The sequence below is a fragment of the Pelodiscus sinensis genome, chromosome 3 (assembly GCF_049634645.1).
Source record: "Pelodiscus sinensis isolate JC-2024 chromosome 3, ASM4963464v1, whole genome shotgun sequence".
NCBI classification, from domain to species: domain Eukaryota; kingdom Metazoa; phylum Chordata; order Testudines; family Trionychidae; genus Pelodiscus; species Pelodiscus sinensis.
In genome coordinates, this window is record NC_134713.1 from 162,582,785 (window position 1) to 162,595,661 (window position 12,877).

Consider the following 12,877-nt stretch of genomic DNA (forward strand, 5'->3'; position numbering starts at 1 on the left):
GGCTGTGTGGGCGGTAGCACAGGCTGGCCACCTGAGTACATACATCAGGGTTCAGACAGTATTGTACTTGGGGAAGCTAGCCCATCTCTTGCCCATGCAGCCACAGCTATACCACTCTTTTTGTTGTGCTAGCTCACTTAAAGCTAGCATGGGTCTGCCCAAGCTGAAAATTAGCCCTCTAGTGCCTTGTAGACCTACTGTCAGTGTGCCAGTCTGCATGGCAGACTCCTCGTCTTGGCTGGCTTATGGGAACTAAAGCATTGAGAAATAGGTGAGAGGAAAAGAAAACTCCCCCTGAATAGTCTTGGTTGGTATAAATTCTAGCTCTATGGCTTCGATGGTGCTGTGCCAATTACACCATCTGAGGAACTGTCCCAATGAAAAGAGCATCTCCTCCTTCTCCCTAACTTTAACAGCACTGCTTTTGCAAAGTTAATCCCTCAAAGTAAAAAGTGACTGGGAATTCTTTGGGTCTCCCTTCAAGTCTGTGCCAGACCATTTCTAGCCCCATTAAAAAGAATTGCTTGGTTGATTCTGCGCATTCAGCTGAAATGGAATGATGCTTCATGGAATTTGTCTACTTTGATCAACAGGGGCTGAGGAACCACTGTTATAATTAAAACAAATCACTGCAGTCTTCCTGTAAATATTTGTGTAGCTACCCTGTGCTGGCTGTCCAAACTGGCTTCCTGTTGTAAAATAGCAGTATAATTGGTGCTATGGACAAGACACCTATGCAACCATGCAGAGAGTAAGGAGTCTCCCTCTGCATTGCACAGCCTGTATAAAGGCCAGCAACTGAGTTTCTCAGCCCTAGCAGCAACTTCCTTGAAAGAGAGCAAGGAGTAGGGAGAAGGCAGAGCAGGCCAGCCATACAGGGAGGGTGGAAGTATGTGCACTGCTTAAGTGTGTGTGTGTGGGGGGGGAGAGTGGGTGTAATTGTAGATTGTTCATGCTCCCCTCCCTTCTCACATGCAGCAGGAGAGCTCTTGAAGGCAATGTGCCTTTGAGGCAAAATATCTCCTGATGTTGCTCCACAACGGGTACAGCTTTTTATTGGTCTTTAGAGGAAGGCTGTGTCTAAATGCCATGCGCTAGCCCTCTCTCTGAGGAATAAACAATCTCCATGTGGAAAGTGGAAGTTCTAAACAGCAGCTCAGCATGCAGTACTGTATATAAGAGCAAGAAATATAATAGTCACTTTGCTTTTTGAACATTGACTCACTAAACCACAATAAGTATGTTTTAAAATAATCATTGTTTTAGTCAGAGTGAAATGTCTCGTTGAGTCTACTCTTAAAAGTGCATTTTAAATTCATCTTTTCTCTGAAAGGCATTTATTTGGCTTAATAGGACAACTTGCAAAGTGCTGAGATGCCCAGACTCGGCAGAGAGAAGATAACCTCCCAAATAAACAACAGATGGCCAATGGCCTATTGCTTTGCTTTGGGTGAACATGACAGGGATTTATTTTTTCAACCTGGAGAAGGATCCAGAGAGAGGCTGAAACTTCAGAAATGTATAGCACAGGGGCAGCTTGGGTTTCTCAGAGGGATTGAGTCTAAGCAGATGGTATTAGAACACAGCTATGTTATTAGGCAGCTGTTTCCCATCTTAGATGTAGAAAGCATACGACTTAGAATAAATTCCCTCAGGGATGCTTGTTTGCATGTGCCACTCTGCATAAAGAGATGTCTTCCTTTAAAAACCAGCCAATGGACCATTTTCTGACATTGTTATCAAAGGTGAACATCTGGAGTAACTTTATGGACTTTAGTGGACTTACACCAGTTAGCATCTGGCCCATATTCTCATTTCAGAGCTGGCTGGCCAAGCATAGGATATTTGCTAAGGATTAATACTTTTGTTTTGCTTGAGTGTGTGTGGGGAGGGTCTTCCATGGAGACAAAAATAAGTAGATGAATTATGTGATCCTTGCGACTAAGCACGAGTAATCTTTATAGGAACATAAGAACGGCCATACTGTGTCAGACCAATGGTCCATCTAGCCCAGTATCCTGTCTGCTGACAGTGGCCAATACCAGATGCTCCAGAGGGAGGGAACACAAGAGGTAATCCTCATGTGATCCCTCACCTGTCACCTACCTCCAGAGAAACTGAGGCTAGGGACCTTTATCAGGTTTCCTTTCCTGCTCATCACCTTTGATCTTGTGCTGTGTGACATGAAGCTTTTCATGACAACCTATAGTATTTAGGAGGAGAAGTTCCATTGACTTATGTTTCTACATTTTTCTGGCACTTTTGATACTCACCTCTTATTTTTTCTGGTGCAAAACACTATGAAGATTTTCCATTTTGGCTGGAAAAGTAACTTTTTGTCCCCCAGGGCTAATTCTCTTTTCCCATCTAGCTCATTTGCATTTCCCTAATAGCGAAAAGGTGCTGGAATCTGGCCAGAGCTGCCCTGTGGGAAGGTTCTCATTGAGTACAGCCTGCTTCTCACTCGACAATTCTGCCTCTAATTGCATGCAAGGGATTGGGGGGTGGGGGAAAGAGGGGCATACCACACATCCACTCTGTTCACTCTCCCTTAGTGATTGTATACAACTGACATAAGTGAGAGCAGGCCCAGGTGAGAGCAGGCCCAAGATGGTTGTTACTCGTCTGAGGAGTCTCACAAATTGGTCCACAGAATCCGCGAGCCATTAATAGCTCCCAGAGATCCCTTTCTTACAATATTTTGTGCCATGCAGTTCTCAGTGCAGAAAGGAATCTGCCCTTAAAAGTTTGATAGTGTTGCTGATTCAGCACTGAGTGAGCAATCCCTGTTGTGTATGTAGTGTTACATTATCTTCTCTGGAATATAGAGTAGATTTTGATCAGATCAAAGGAAATAATTTAGCTGCTAATTTGTAATTCTCTAAAGCAGTTTCATACTTGCAAAAGATTCTCTATTAATAAATAAACATTTTGGTTTAACAGGGCTTTCAATTCTAAAAATCTAAGGAACTATACTTTCATCACATTCATTCTTTATCCGTCCGCTGCTTACTGCCTTCCAAAAGGCAAAAATGGGTTATTTGTAGGACTTTGCTGATATCTTTGTTTATGGGATTTATCTTTTGCTTTTTGAATGCAAAATGACCTGGGGTCTCAACCAAATCTGATCACCCCTAATCTGGGGGACGAGGAAGTCCTAAAAATCCAAATATTGATTTAGGAGACTACTTGTCCCTGTTCTAACAATGGGCTGAAAATAAAGACAGGCTCAGAACTATATTTGAATTTTGGAGTGTTTGAACTCTGGATCCAAATTTTGTGGTTGGAATCGATTTCTAATTATTGACTACATAGTGGTTGAAATTCATGTCTCTGAAGTGGGTCAACACAAGGCCTCAGCATCACTTAATGGTTCAATATAGAGCTTACCTGTGATTTAAGGGATCTATAAGCTTTATGCTGCCCCCCTGCACAGGGGGGAATTTCACATTATTCTTTTTTTTGTCTGCATTAGTGCTTTAGGTTAGCTAACTATTGTGCCTGTTTGTCATAGGGGTGAAGGAGATGGGAGCACAATAGCAGCTAAATCACCTTTCAGAATCACTTCCTTTGTAAGGAACATGCATAGATGGTGAGTGGGGGACTGGGTTAGGCAATAAATCTGCTGCAGAGGATGAAATATACTGCCAGTAAAACCAGCTCAGTCCTGGAAAGGTCATAATGTCCAAGACCATTACTAGACTCCAGAGCCCTTCTTACAATTGAAACGTGAGCATTTTTATTTGTTGTGCCAAAAACCATTCAAAGGGGAAAAAAAGGAGGGGGTGGGAGAGATTGTCAAATAAAGCCATTTTCATGAAAGGGGATGTGAAGAGAAGAGAAAATTGCCTCTTTTTCAGCTCAATTGCCTTAAAATTGACCTAATGCCCCATTTTCTAAGCTTAACCTATCATTATCATCCTAAGAAATGGTTTATGTTCCAGGTGCTTTTCTTCTTATAGAAGAAATGTTTAACATTAAGATGATGGTGATTTCTGTTTCCTAGATATTTAAAACTGACTGTTGTTCATCTTCTCACAGCCGCCTACTCTTCTGGAAGACCCTTAAAAGTGCCTCTCTTCTTAGCATTCATACTCCATTAATAGTGTCTCACCATCAGATGATGTTGACAAAGTAGAATGTCTTTACCTTGTTAAGGAGGTGCTGTCAGGTTGGGAAGTGCCCTACTCGTTAAAACAAAATGGGGGGAGGGGAGGAAAGAGAGGGAGTGACAGATGTATTTTTTTAAATGGAGATACTTTCATGAGGTTTTTTTTATTATTATTTCAATGAAAATGGGAGATTTTGAGGGACATAATTCTCTAAGTAGCTGAAATCCAAAAGCACCAGTATGGTGTCAAGTCAGATACCTAGGGCCTAGAACGTGAAACTGCCTAGAAAAAAAAATGGAACAACATGAGTCTAGTTTCTTTGTCCAAACTAGGTGCAATGTGAGTGACAAACCCAGAGGATATGGTAAAAAAAAATCGACTTTCTTTTAAAACTTTCAATTTTAGTAACAGTGGTCTAAATCTTGAAGTATTTTCTCCAGACCTGATCCTGCTTATCCTTGTGAATATCTTGAGAGAAAAGTAGATGAGACTATTCAAGGAAGTAAGATAATCTTTGTTGTTACTCTGCTTCAGTGTTATCAGAAGTGTATAAACAACTGCGTGTGCCATCTGCCTGCAGCTATTATGAAAAGGCCTTGGTTTCAATTTTAGTATTGTCAAATGTATCTCTGTCCCTTGTTACGTGTTTTATGACCTGTCTGCTGCCTTGGGTGTATAACAAGCAGGACCTCAATTCATATTTTAAAATTCATATTTTATATGCTTTATAGGATAAGACACTTTGCCAGGCCTTGGGGGGAGCTAGCTTTGGGCCCCTGGAAGAAATGGGACCAAAGGGGCATGGCTGGGGGTTAGCCACCCCTAGCCAGTCCTTCAGTGCTGCCAGGGCTGCAAAAAGTGCACTGCTGGGGACTCTGGACACTATTTAAAAGGCCTGGGGTTCTGGCCATGGCCAAGGTAGCAACAGTGACAGTGGCCAGGAGTCCTGGGGCCATTTTAAATTGCAAGGTGCTGGGGCAACTGCTCCCTTTGCCCCCTTCCCACCCTGTCAGCGGCCCTGACTCATAGATTCAGAGTTAAGTCCACCAAGGACCATTAGATCATGTCTGATCTTCTATATAGCACAGACTGTTGAATTTCACCCAGTTAGTTCTCTATTGATCCTAGGAACTTGTTTGGCTAAAGACCTATCTTCCAGAAGCACATCCAAGTGCAATCTGAAGATTCCAAAAGAGGGACAATCCATCGCTTCCCTGGTGGTTTGTTCCAATAACTAATTGTAACCCACACACGTTAGGTGTGGTGTACTGTCCCCCCAATGGCAACTGAGAATATTGGTTGTGCTCTACAACCTTTGCTAATAGCCAGCTGGCTTTTAACTCATGCACTAGAGGCTCACGCAGTAAAGTTCCAGAGATTCCAGGTTTGATTCTCCCTGTTGGCATTACATAATCACTGTTAAACATTTGTGCCTCATACCTAGTTTAAGTTTGTCTGGCTTCAAAGTCCAGCCATTGATCCTTGGCTTGCCTTTCTCCTCTAGATTAAAGAGCCTCCAATACCTGTATTTTCTCACTGTAAATGTACTAATACACTTTAAGCAAGTCTCCTCTCCATCCTTTGGATGAAGAGTTCTGTTTTAGTTTCTGTCACACTGGAATACATTTACTCTAGCCTTTAAATTATTTGTATGGCTCTTTCCTGCAACTGCTCCAATTGTTCAACATTTTTTAAAATATGTCCACCAGAACTGGATGCTGCATTCCAGTATCAGTCTCTGTATCTCAAGGTAAAGTCACCTTCCTATTCCTGCTCACTACTGCCCTGAGTATACATCCAAAGATCTGATTAGACCTTTTTTATGCAACATAGCGCTGGGTGTTTGTTTACTAGCTTCTCCATCATGCTTCTCCATTATACTTATCCCTAAGTGCTTTTCAACCTATTGGTTTTTCAGGATACAGTCTCCCATTCTATAGGGAAGATCCTTCTTTATTCTTAAATTAATTTGGCTGCATTAAAACTCACTTGCTAAGGTAGAGCCACTCAAAGAAAGGCTACAGATCACACTGTGACTTCTTTGTCCTCATTATTTCTTAATCTTCCAATTTATGTGTCATCTGCACATTTTATCAGCAGAGATCCTCTATTTACTTCTGACTCACTGATTAAAAAACACTGAATAATATCAATTACCATGACAAGAGGTATCAGAACAATAGAATTAACTCTAGACTTAAGTGTTGTTGGGAAATACAGCATATACTGTGAAATAGGCCTGAGGTGCAAATTTTGCTGTGCCTCAGATTTTTCCAGGAAAGTGGGAGTCAGTAAAGCTGACTGAAAAATGGGAAATTTTTATGAGCATTTCAGGGGGGAAAATGTGAATGTTGAAACTTTTCAGCCACCTGTGGGCACGTCTACACATCAGGGCAAAAGTCAAATTAAGGTACCCATAGTCAGCTATGTTAATTGCGTAGCTGAAGTTGAAATAGCTTAATTCAGCTTTTGGAGCTGTCTATACGACAGGAAGTCGAAGGAAGAAAAAGTCTTCCTTCAACTTCCCTTACTCCTCATGAAATGAGGGTTACCATGAGTCGGAGTAAGAAGTCCTCAAGCTCGACATTATTTTGAAATAAATGCCTGTAGTGTAGATGCGCATTATGTTATTTCCGAAATAGCACTGCTGTGTAGACATACCCTGTAAGTCGTATTTTCAGGACTGCCACTCGCTCACTGTGTGACCCTGTGAAAGTCTCTTTGCCTCTCTGTATTATTGCCCACCGTACATAGCCGTAAATAGGGAAAATACACTAGCTGATGCAGTGAGCATTTTGAGAGCCTAAGGTGCAAAGCGCTGTATACAAATAAATTGTGCATGAAATGTTATAGAATTGAAAAGAATATGATTAAGGTTACAAATTTTGAATGGTCACCACCAGATATGACACCACACTAGTCTGTAGTGGGGGGAAAGAAAACCAATCTGGAAAGAGATTAGAACATTTGAAGAGCCTAGTAGGGATCATTCTTTGTCTGTGCCCCATTGCCTCCCCAATGAAAGCTTTGCAACTGAAAAGGAAAGAGACCTCTTCTCCGCAAGTGTGTTTGCCTTAGTGCCGTGAGTTTCTATTGTTTGTTCATGCTCTCTATAGCAGGGAAGACCTATTTTCCTCTGAAGAGCCTATTTATCCTGCTTTCTAATTTTCCATCTCACTGACTTTATGACTTGTACTTCAGTTTTGCTCCGTTTTCCCCACTAGAGGAATTCTCCTCTGTTCAGCTCAAAGCCACAACTTGAGAACAAAGTCCAATGTAGATCTTAGTTCAGATGAAACTAGGCCAAAGGTACAAAGGATTAATGCATCTTCCCAACTCTTCTGTAGGGCTGGGAAAGTGTTTTCAGCTTCATTTAATGCCTGATGCAGCAGGAATAGGTGGAGAATAGAATGCCTTTCTGTCTTGTCTTCAACATCCAAAATGTAATAAGAGCTGCAGAAAACAATGGATCAATCATTTCCATGTGTGTAAAATTGGGTGTAAATATTACCAGTCTGATGTGGTAGCATTTGGTAGACTTCAAGGTACAGGGCACTGGAGAACCAGGCCTGTTATGCTATGCAAAAATGAAACTATTTCATATGAACACTGGTCCATTTGGTTAACTTTTTAACCCTCATACACCTCAGCTGCGTGGTTTGTGTCTGTATACTGATAGAACAACTCATATTAAACCATTTCTGACTAGAACCATATGAATAACTCGTGGCTCATTCAACAGGACTTAAATTGGAAACAGTGCTCATTTTGAGTGGTTCCGAAACAAAAAACTTTTTTTTTCATTGAACCGAAAGTTGAAAATTCATTTTGAGTTGCATTTTGTTTCATTTTTTAGATTAACTCCACTCCCCCCCAATAAATGTAAGGTGAATTTCACAAGGAAAAATTATTTTGAATTGAAAAAAAAATCAAAATTTAATCCAGAAGATATTCAAATACCAAACGTTTTAGTTCTGAGTCCTCTGGAATCAGGATATGCGAGAAATATTAGAATGAACTCTCTTGCTGGAAGAGGGCCTTCCCACCTTCTAGAACACACAGTACAGATGGTTAAGTCTCAGATGAATCTCTGAACTTATTTTTTCATGATTATCCATTAAACCAGGGGTCTCCAAACTACGGCCCGCGGGCCGGATGCGGCCCGCGAGGCCCTCTCATCCGGCCCGTGGAGACTGTGATGGGGAAGAAACTCCCCGCACTAACAGCCCCTCCCCCGGAGAAGCGCCGAGCGGCGCAGCGCAGCGGAGCCCAGGGGAAAGCCCATGGGGAGGGGAGCGAGGGCGCACAGCCGCAGGCGCGGCAGGCGAGGAAGGCGGCAGGACCCAGGAGGAGAAGGGGCAGGGACGCCAGGGTGAGCGGCACGCCCCGTGCGTGCCGGCTCAAAAGGGGGAGGGGCCGGAAGGACAGGGGCGGCCGGCACTCACTTTCTTTTGGGCAGGCAGCCAGGAGAGGGAAGCCGGAGGAGCCAGCGGGACGGAGGAGGGACTCTGGACCCGCGCAGCCCTTGCCCTGGGCAGCGAGACTCCCCGGCCGGGGGTGCGGGGGATCGGAGCCGCCAACGGACGGCCACACGCCCTGCGGACCGACGGCCGAGCCCGGGCTCTGTGCGTCCCTCACAGCAAGAGGGGTTGGGACTTGGCGTGGACAATTGCTCCCTATTGGCCAGTGCGTTCTTATCCTATTGGCTAGCTCTCTCATGAGGTCACTAGTGGGCTGGGCTCTATTTTGGCATCCAGGAAACAATTTCACCATTCACACTAATACAGGTGTTCATGTGTAGTGTATCAATGTGTTATTAAATAATAACTGAATAAAATAATATTAAATAAATAATTAAAAACAACATCCATGTTTTGATTGTTTTTTATTTGGACCTCAAGTGTGTAGTCGGCCCCCGAACTGCTGTTTGATAGTTAATGCGGCCCTCGGGCAGAAAAGTTTGGAGACCCCTGCATTAAACAAACCTTTGGTTCTTTAGGAGTTGAGCTGATTGTTCAGTATATATCAATAATTGGGGAAAAATCTCTCTCTGAAGTACCAAAAACTTCAAGGGGATAGCCGAGTTAGTCTGTAACAGGAAAAAAAACAATAAATGGTCTGGTATCACTCATGCTACCATCTCCATGTTTTGTTAGTTTATAAAGTGCTACCAGGCCATTTGTTGGTGTTTTCTGAAGTACCAGTCCTTTTATAAAATGGTAGTAATTTGTAGGGCAGGTTTTGAGCTGGTTCAGAACACAGAAGTGTCAGCATTCCCGGAAGACACACGGACCTATTCCTGATCTGCATTACAGAAATGCTCATGGCAGCTTGGAAGGGTAGGGGGAAAAGTATCATTAAGCCACTTTTATGACCTTCCCCCATCATGGGATTAGCCAGCAACCAATTTGGTCTCTGATGTAAAGTAGAGGGGACTAAGGCTTCTCTTCTTGACACTGGTTTCCCAAAGCTCCAAAGGGCTACTCCAGAAGTTAGGGATCACTAGGCATAGAGATGGCCCATCCATGCTCCCTTTCTCCTTATCCTATCCCTTATCCTGGGTGAAGCATGGCTTAGTAACTGGTATGGAAGCTTTACATAACAACTGCTCCATGTGGGAGAATCCTCAGGTTACGAGACCTTGTTCATTGGCTTTCCAGCTGCTCTTCATTGCTAGAGCAGCTGTCTGAATCTATTTTAGAATCATAGGATTGGAAGAGACCTCAGGACATTGAGTCCAACCCCTTGCCCAAAGCAGGACCAGCCCCCAACTAAATCATCCCAGCCAGGGCTTTGTCAAGCCAGGACTTAAAAACCTCTAGGGATGGAGATTCCACCACCTCCCTCGGTAACCCTTTCCAGTGCTTCACCACCCTCCTAGTGAAATAGTTTTTCCTAATATTTAACCTAGACCTCTCCCACTGTAACTTGAGACCATTGCTCCTCGTTCTGTCATCTGTCACTACTAAGAACATCCTCTCTCCATCCACTTTGGAACCTCCCTTTCGGTATTTAAAGGCTGCTATCAAATTTTGCCTTACTCTTCTCTTCTACAAACTAAAAAAGCCCAAATCTCTCAGCATGTCCTCGTAGATCATGTGCTCCAGCCCCCTAATCATTTTATTGCCCTTCGCTGGACCCTCTCCAATGTGTCTACATCCTTTCTGTAATGGGGAGGGAGGCCAGAATTGGATGCAGTACTGCAGATGTGGCCTCTCCAATACCGAATAAAGGGGAATAATCACTTCTCTAGATCTGCTGGCAATGCTCCTCCTAATGCACCCAAATGTTCCATTAGGCTCCAAGTTCACACCGTTGACTCATATCCAGCTTCTCATCCACTGTAATCCCCAGGTCTTTTCCTGCCAAACTGCTGCCTAGCCAGTCAGTCACTATCCTGTAGCAGTGCTTGGGATTCTTCTGTCCCAAGTGCAGGACTCTGCACTTGTCCTTGTTGAACCTCATCAGATTTCTTTTGGCCTAACCCTCCAATTTGTCTGGGTCACTCTGCACCCTATCCCTACCCTCCAGCATATCTACCTTTCCCCCTAGCTTAGTGTCATCTTAGTGAACTTGCTGAGAGTGCAATCCATCCCCTCATCAAGCTCATTAATGAAAATGAGGAACAAAACTAGCCCTAGGACTGATCCTTGGGGCACTCTGCTTGATACTGACTGCCAGCCAGATAATGAGCCGTTGATCACTACCCATTGAGCCTGACAAACTAGCCAGCTTTCTATTCACTTTACAGTCCATTTATCCAATCCATATTTCCTTAACTTGCTGGCGAGAATATTGTGGGAGACCGTATCAAAAGCTTTGCTGAAGTCAAGGTATATCAGATCCACTGACTTCCCATATCCACAGAGCCAGTTACCTCATCATAGAAGATAATCAGATTGGTCAGGCATGACTTGCCCTTTGTGAATCCATGTTGACTACTCCTGATCACTTTCCTCTCTTCCAAGTGCTTCAAAATGGATTCTTTGAGGATCCCCCGCCCCCCCATGATTTTTCCAGGGACTAAGGTGAACCTGACCAGTCCATAGTTCTTTGGATTGCCCTTCTCTTTTTTTAAAAAGATGGGCATTACATTTACCTTTTTCCAATTATCCAGGACCTCTCCTGATCACCATGACTTTTCAAAGATAATGGCTAATGGCTCTGCAATAACAGCTGCCAACTCCCGCAGCATCCTCAGATGCATTAAATCTGACCCCATGGATTTGTGTATGTCCAACTTTTCTAAAAAGTTCTTACCTCATTCTCTCTCCAGTGAGGGCTGCCCACCTCCTTCCCTCACTGGGCTGCCTAGTGCAGTAGCCTAGGAGCTGACCTTGTCTGTGAAGACAGAAGCAAAAAAATCATTGAGTACTTCAGCTTTCCAGCTTTCTGATGTGGCAGACATAAAATTTCTCCTCTTTCAGCTGCTAATCCCTGTATTTGCTGCAGTGTATAAATTACAAGCAAAATGAGTTGTTCTCTTATCTGCTCCCCCTGTGTAATCTCTTGCTTGCTGACTTTCCAGAGCAGTGCTTCCAAACCTGTTTTATACCACAGACCAGCAAACTCATTCAGAAACTTTTGGCGGATCAGCATAGAAATATTTGCATATTCATTAGGATAATTAATTAATTTGCATATTCAAGCCACACAATCCTGGAGACAGCGTGAACCGGGAGTGCTTGGTCCCAGCTTTCTCCAACCCAAGGGCTAATGCCGTTGCAGCTGTGAGAGCACTCAGCCTCACGGCACCTCCTGGTGATTACTATGGGAATCTGCTCTCTTGCCTCAGAGTGCCCTGTACTGGTCAGCATCTCAGCCTCTGGTGCAGGTCTTCTGCTGGCTCAGCTCTGTGTTCCTTCCTGGATGCAGTACCCTTTCCTCCTTAGACTGCCCTAGGTCAGTGCCCCTGCATTCTGGCATCCTCCCCTCTCCTCCCAGGGAATCCCCAATTCTCTTCCATCCACCTTGCCTCAACGACCCCCTGCCAGTCATCATCTAGCCCAGTGGTGGAGAAACTTTTTTGGATCTGGGAGCCTCTGACCCACAGAAAAATCAGTCAGGGGCCCACAGAAGTGAGAAGCAAAGAAAAAACAAAACAAAAAAACCGCTCACTGACTGCGAAGGAGAAAGATACTCCCCACATTCCTCTGGCATAACAGAGCTTAGGAGGCCCAGGCTAGTAGATTTTATGTGCTCTAACCCTGTGGGGGGGACAGCAGGAGATCTGGAATGCCAGCGTGGGCTCCCCAATGCTGGGGGGAGCCCTGAGCCCTAATGACCAGATCCAGACAAGCCAGGGGCTGAATTCGGCCCCTGGGCCTGAGGGGCAAACTTAGCTCAGGGGCAAACTGCAATCTGAAATGGCCATTCATCATTGAGAAGGGGTATGGCTGTTTCCCCACAGCCCTAGTACTCCTCAGGCCCTGCAGCCTGGGAGTGAGGTGAGGCCCCAGCTTTGCCTGCCTTTCCCCAGCACTGCTCTGTCTTGGGAAGCCTCCAGCTTCCCTGGCAGCCAGGTCCCTCCTGCTCCCCTTATTTATATAGCCCCATCTGGGCCCTAGTTAGCTGCATTTGTCTCAGCTGCAGCCTCCACATTCTCAACCTTCTCCCAGGACTGGGTTTTAACCCTTAAAGGGCCCATGTGGGGCAACAGTGTCTTAGGGAACTTCAGTACATAGGCACTGACTTTTCCAGTAGCTGGTGCTCCATGCTCGGCCTGCACTCCATCCCTTCCCCCAAACCCTGCCCCCACTGCATCC

The 12,877-nt window shown here is 44.4% G+C and overlaps 1 protein-coding gene across 2 annotated transcripts in view; it reads left to right on the forward strand.

The window, feature by feature from the left end:
- The window catches only part of LRFN2 (leucine rich repeat and fibronectin type III domain containing 2), a 326,933-nt gene that overhangs the window by 173,675 nt on the left and 140,381 nt on the right, over positions 1 to 12,877 (forward strand). The gene's annotated exons all lie outside the window — the stretch shown is intronic.